This window comes from Lynx rufus, unplaced genomic scaffold (assembly GCF_022079265.1).
Source record: "Lynx rufus isolate CCGP_SWC_20201006 ecotype Redwood Valley unplaced genomic scaffold, mLynRuf1.p SCAF_3, whole genome shotgun sequence".
NCBI classification, from domain to species: Eukaryota; Metazoa; Chordata; class Mammalia; order Carnivora; family Felidae; genus Lynx; species Lynx rufus.
This window is the reverse complement of record NW_025814845.1, coordinates 66,793,388-66,799,698: the sequence shown is the minus strand read 5'-3', so window position 1 is coordinate 66,799,698 and position 6,311 is coordinate 66,793,388.

The window sequence follows — 6,311 nt, the reverse complement described above, 5'->3', positions numbered from 1 at the left end:
TGCAATATTTTGAGTCTTTTACTTAACATAATGATTTTGATATTCATCAAGTTGTTGCATGTGTCAGTAGTTTTTTCAGTGGTATGCTGATAAATGTGTTAACAACCTGCTCTCCAAAAAAAAATCCTGAATTTATAGTATTTGCTACTGTTTGTAATGTAAATACTCTTACCATGGCCTATATTAAGGTATCTTGAGTTGTGCCTAGTTTGGGTCAGTTAGAAATAAAGCTGCAATAAACAATGTAAAGGACAGATATTTTCAGTTGGGATTACTGGGTCCTAGGAGAAGGGTATATTTATCAAAAGTAGTAATTTATATCGAATAGCCAAACTTTTTTCCAAAATGACTATAGTATTTTGTATTCCTACCAGCACTGCAAGAATTTCAGGTGCTCTGCATTCAGTACTTACTATTATCAGTTATCAAAATTTCAGCAATTATTATGTGTGTAGTCTCCTTTAACATTTTTGACTTTTTGTTAAGTTTATTTATTTTGAGAGAGAGAGAGGGAGTGCACAAGAGTGGGAAGGACAGAGAGAGAGGGAGAGAGAATCTCACGCAGGGTCTGTGCTGTCAACACAGAGCCCCAGGTGGTGCTCAATCGCATGAACCATGAGATCATGACCTGAGCCGAAAGCAAGAGTTGGACACTTGACTGACTGAGCCACCCAGGTGCCCCAACATTTTTGACTTCTTCTCATTTTCAGTAGTATTTGAACTAACATAGGAAGTTTATGATTGGCATTGCTGAATAATTTTATTTTTGGCTTCGTCATCAGTCATGGTCTCACTATAAAGGCTATAGCACTTAAAGGATGTTTCTTGATTTCTTGTGAAATTGCCTTTCATGAATTGCTTTTTTGAAAGGAATCAGTAAGGAATTCTAAAACTTAGCTGTTAACATTTTTTAAATGTGGCTAAGAAAAACCTAGGTAAAGATTTGTTTCTTTTCATAAAACTTTGGAATTTAAAAAAACTCAAAAAAATTGGGGCACCTGGGTGGCATAGTTGGTTAAGCGTACAACTTGGTATCAGCTCAGGTCATGATCTCGCTGTTACAGGACTGGATCCCACATTTTGCTCTGCACTGAGTGGAGCCAGCTTAGGATTCTCTCTCTCCCTCTATCTCTGCCCATCCCACTCTTTCTCCCTCATTCTCTTTCAAAAGAAATAAATAAACTTTTTAAAAAAACCTCAAATTATAAAGTATTTCTTCAAATTTGCTTGGACTTAAAAAATAGTTCAATCATGTAATCTTTGAACTCATCCAGGAACTTGTAAGAAGTGTTAACACATAAATGAATATAGCATCACTTTCAATACTTGGAAAGCTAAATTTCATGGAAGATTATAGTGTATATTTTTGATTCAGTGTATTTGATTTAAAAAAAAATTTTTTTTTTAATGTTTATCTTTGAGAGAGAAAGAGAGAGAGGGAGACACAGAATCCGAAGCAGGTTCTAGGCTCTGAGCTGTCAGCACAGAGCCCGATGCAGGGCTCAAACCCACAAGCTGTGAGATCATGACCTGAGCTGAAGTTGGACACTTAACCGACTGAGCCACCCAGGTGCTCCTCAGTATATTTGATTTTTATTGCTACTATCAAGTTGGTCAAGTTTTATTTGTTACATACTCATGTGTAATAAGTATTAATGGCATTCAGAGTGCTGATTTTATTCTGGGATCTATAATGGTTTTTAGTTTTTCCAGATGGAGCAATAAATTTAAACATAATTTAAAAATGGTACATTTGTGATACTGTAGTATACATCCTTAACTCTTCCTTATTTATTTTACCCGTCCAAACTATACTCCTTAGCTCTAGATTCATATATCCAACAGCTAGTTTAGACATACCTACTGAGATGTTCCATAGGCATGTCAGCCTCAACCTGTCCAAACCTCAACTCCTAACCTTTCCCCCCAAATGTCCTTCCTGTGCCGCCTGTCTTCTCAATGTGAGGAAATGCCATTCTCATCTACCCTGTCCTGAGTGGAATCCAGGCCTTCATCTTCTACTCCTTTGTCTTCCTCAGTTTCCACCCCCAGGCACATACTAGGTCCAATTGCTTTTGTCTTTTAAGTATTTCTCCTCTTCTGCTTCCTTCTTAGAGGCCTTGATTCAGGCCTCTGTTTCTCAGCTGAAGTGCTACAGTGCCCTTCTATACATATTCTCCTTAGCTGTAGTCACACCTCTGCTCATCACTTCCTCTCACCCTGTTTCCAAAACAAATTTTCCTTTTTAATTTGGAAAAATACACGGTTATGATCTTTTCAATATGCTTTTTTTCCTCCTTTTTAAAATCTTTTAATAGATTCTAAGCCATGAAAGAGCCATTAAAGCATGGGGTCCTATTCTGTACAAAGCTCTGTGTTTGTGACCAGGCTCTAGCTTCTCCAGTCTCCTCTCTGACAGCCATTCATTTGTTCATTAAAAAAAAAAAAAAAAAGAAAAAGATTTGAGTGCTCTGCAGAGTTCTAGGTGATGGAGTTTTATCAAGGGACTTAAATTCTAGAGGGGGACAGATGACAAATGTATACTATTGTCAGTTGGTAATGAGTGCAATGGAACAACATAAGGCTGGGTAAGGAGTTAGGGAGCAGTAGGTTGCTGAGGTGTGGGTGTGGTGCCATTTATAGAGGGCTGTATGAGAAGGCTCTATTATGACATCTGAGCAGAGACTCAAAATATTCAAGGGAATGAGAGTTTTAGATCTGCGAGAAGAGCAGGTGCTGAGGGGAGGGTGCTTGAGATGTCTAGACAACAGCAAGGGGTTGGCGGAGGGAGGTGAGAGCTGGGGTCAGGCTAGTGGAGGCTCCGGCAGACCAAGCAGGCCAGCGTGAGGACTTTGACTTCTGAGCTCAGTGAGTTTGACCCTAGAGTGCGTCCTCTCCATGGACAGAGATGCATTCCTATCTCCTACTTGAGGTTTTTGAAGTATGCCACCTCTCTTACCTTAAGCCTTTCCTTCTACTGGGAATAGTGCTAGATTATCCCTCCTCTGTGTTCCCTTAGCACTCTTTGTCATACCCCTACTTAATAGCTGCTTTGTTTGTCTCCTCTCCCTAGGCTGAGGCCCTAAATTTTTTTTTTTAAACCTCTGAATTCCTATTTCATTGAATTAATGTCTGTTGAATTTTAGAATTGCTGAAAATGGGATTAATTACTGAAAACTGGGTAAGAGGTACTTAACAGTACTGTGTAGTGACTGCTACCCTGATGTGAATGTGGATTCTATGTTTTGCTGACCACTGTGCATTTAGTGCTGGAGCAATGAGCTGTGCATAATAAGTGCTCAGTAAATACTGGGTGAATGATTAAGTGCACACCCGTGTACCAGCTTTTGCCTGTTCTTTCTTCTGCTTCCCTTAAACCCATGGGCAAGCTTCCCCCAAATCTCTTAACTCTTTCTCTACTGCCTTATTTACCCTTTCTCTAATCACAAGCTCAAGAAATGACAAATACTTCAGAAATTTTTTCATTCATTCATTAGCAGCGAATGTAAATGTAACAGAGAAATGTAGATAATTTCTCTCCAGGCTAAATAGATGGTGGTCATTGCACAGTTTTTGGTTCATTTGCACTTCTGTTTTCCTTTCTTTGGCAGGAATTTTTGGGGGCTATTTTATTACTGGGCCTTTGACTCTTTAATAAACCACTGATAGGTCTAGAATATCACTTCTATAAACAACTCAAGCAGGAGCAGGGTGTGAAAAGTCTAGTACTAGAAATAAAATAGACAGTATTTCTTAGTGAGTTTCATTTGGTTGAACAAACAATTAGAGTTGGTGATTTACCTTACTATCCTGGTGCAGACCTTTGGGGAAATGGCCGGCTCTAGCAGGGAGTCTTCAGCCCCAGAACATCTAGGTATCATCTTAAGCCTGGAACTCTTACCAGTAACTCTTGAATCCCTCAGTCCTTACATCTCGGGCTTCCACATTCTGACTGTCTCCTTCCCCAGTACCTGCATGTCTTTGAGCCTGCAGGGAAAGGATGGTGGGAGATCCCAAGTGTCCTACCCGCAAAAGCTGTAAGAAGAGGCAGAGCATTTAAAGTACCATATGTTAGGGATAGGAATAATTTTTCCATTTATGTTTTACTAAAAATCATTGTGTGCAGTAGGCTGTCTTATGTATAACATAAATATTGGATTATTGATCTTCCATAGTGTTGTAATCCATTGTGACGGGCCTGGTGGTGATAGGTCCTTTAGTGTTTTAGTACATGAAATACTTTGTATATCTTAGTCTGCTTATTGTGGGTACTATTTGTATTGTGACCAACAAAATTATAATTTCACTAAGTGCTGAGTTTTTGTTTTGTTTTGGGTTTGAGTTTTTTTTGTTGTCGCTGTTTTAATGGTTATGCGTGAGTAGGGCCTTCATTTTATTTCTCTAATAGAGTGGTCTTACTATTAAATTTGTACGTTGGTTTTCTTAGGTCAAGGAAAATTACTAGTGACTTAAGTTTAAGTTCTCTCACAAATTTAAAAAAAAATCGTCCTTGCTTCTATTTGTATGCAGTATATTAGGGTATGAGTTGGGATAATATTAATGCATTTAGTTATTTTAAGTTCAATATATCATTGTTTGTGCTATTCTGCAAAAGAGCATTATGGTGGTCAGGTGCTACAGTACCTGAGCATGCTTGAGACTTGTGGGTGCACTTTGACAACCCTTTCTTTTTGTTACGCTGACCCAGCAGCAGACACTGTTAAGCCTTAGGAAAACTGAATCTGCTTAGCAAGGAAAACAGACTTAGGTGGTACTGGTACCTACCATCCATTTTGGTGAAGTTACAAGCTTAGATTAATAACTAAGTCAACTAATTGTTGTGAAGCTATAGTGGGTTTAAAGTACTGTACTTGTATTTTGGAGTCTAGAAGACTATTGGATGAGAATTTTTTTTCCTAATAAACTAATTACAGTTATTTGTTCTTTTGTGTATGGCCTAATCCCTTTAAAGTATTCATTATTACTACTTATGAAAGATAAGTGCCTATTTATAATGGCACTTCAGAGGCCCAGAAATTAAGGGATTTGAATTCTTGCTCTACCTCTGCCATTAGAGAGTTGTGTTACTTTGGGCCTGTGACCTGTCCCATCTGGCCTCTGATTCTTCATCTGTTGACAGTCCTTTCTACTGCAGAGCCCTTAGATAAAATAATAGTGATAACTGAGTTTTGACACTAATTCTTTTTGCTTTCCTCAGTTCTTAAGCCCTTGGTACCTATGTTGTGAGAGGGATCATGCTACAGGGTACTTTTGACACAGGTAAAAGGTATGTTGTCAATACTTGATGAATTTGCTGCATTTTTAATTTTTTTTAATTAAAAATTTTTTAATGTTTATTTATTTTAGAGAGAGACAGAGTGTGAGCAGGCAAAGGGTAGAGAGAGAGGGAGACACAGAATCCAAAGCAGGCTCCAGGCTCTGAGCTGTCAGCAGAGAGCCCAGCGTGGGGCTCAAACTCATGAACCATGAGATTATGACCGGAGCTGAAGTCGGACACTTAACTGACTGAGCCACCCTGGAGCCCCTGCTGCATTTTTAAATAGCAGTTCCAGCTTCCTCTTCCTACAGGTTTCTCCGTAGCCTGTTTTATTCTTCTTCAGCCAGTGTAGACTTAACGAGGCCAGTTAATTTAATATTAGCCTAAGAAAAGTAAGAATTTGATACGTAGCCAATATATTTTTTATTGAAGTATAGTTGGCATATGGTGTTCTACTTAGCCATTATTTGATATAAAAACTCATGCCAGAATTAGTTTGTATTATTTTTTTTCTTCAGAGGGGACAACTAATTTGTTTATATCTGCATAGAACCTTGTAGGTTTATTTCTTGCTCTAAGTAAAACATCCACACACATAAATTTTACTTTATAAATTGCATAATTTAGGAGATGATTAATTATTGTATGTGGGATTCAATATTTATTTATTTATTTTAAAGTTTATTTATTTTGAGAGAGAGAGAGCGTGTGTATGCACGCAGGAGAGGGGCAGAGAGATGGGGAGAGAAAATCCCAAGCAGGCTCTACTCTTAGCGTGGAGCCCAGTGTGGGGTTCAATCTCATGACCCACCAACTGTTAAGCCACCCAGGCACCCTTAGGACTCGAGGCTTTTCTCCTCCTCCCCCTCCCCCTCCTCCTCCTCCTCCTCCTCCTCCTCCTCTTCTTCTTCCTCCTCCTCCTCCTCCTCTTCTTCCTCCTCCTCCTCTTCTTCCTCCTCCTCCTCTTCCTCCTCCTCTTCCTCCTCCTCTTCCTCCTCCTCTTCCTCCTCCCCTTCCTCCTCCCCTTCCTCCT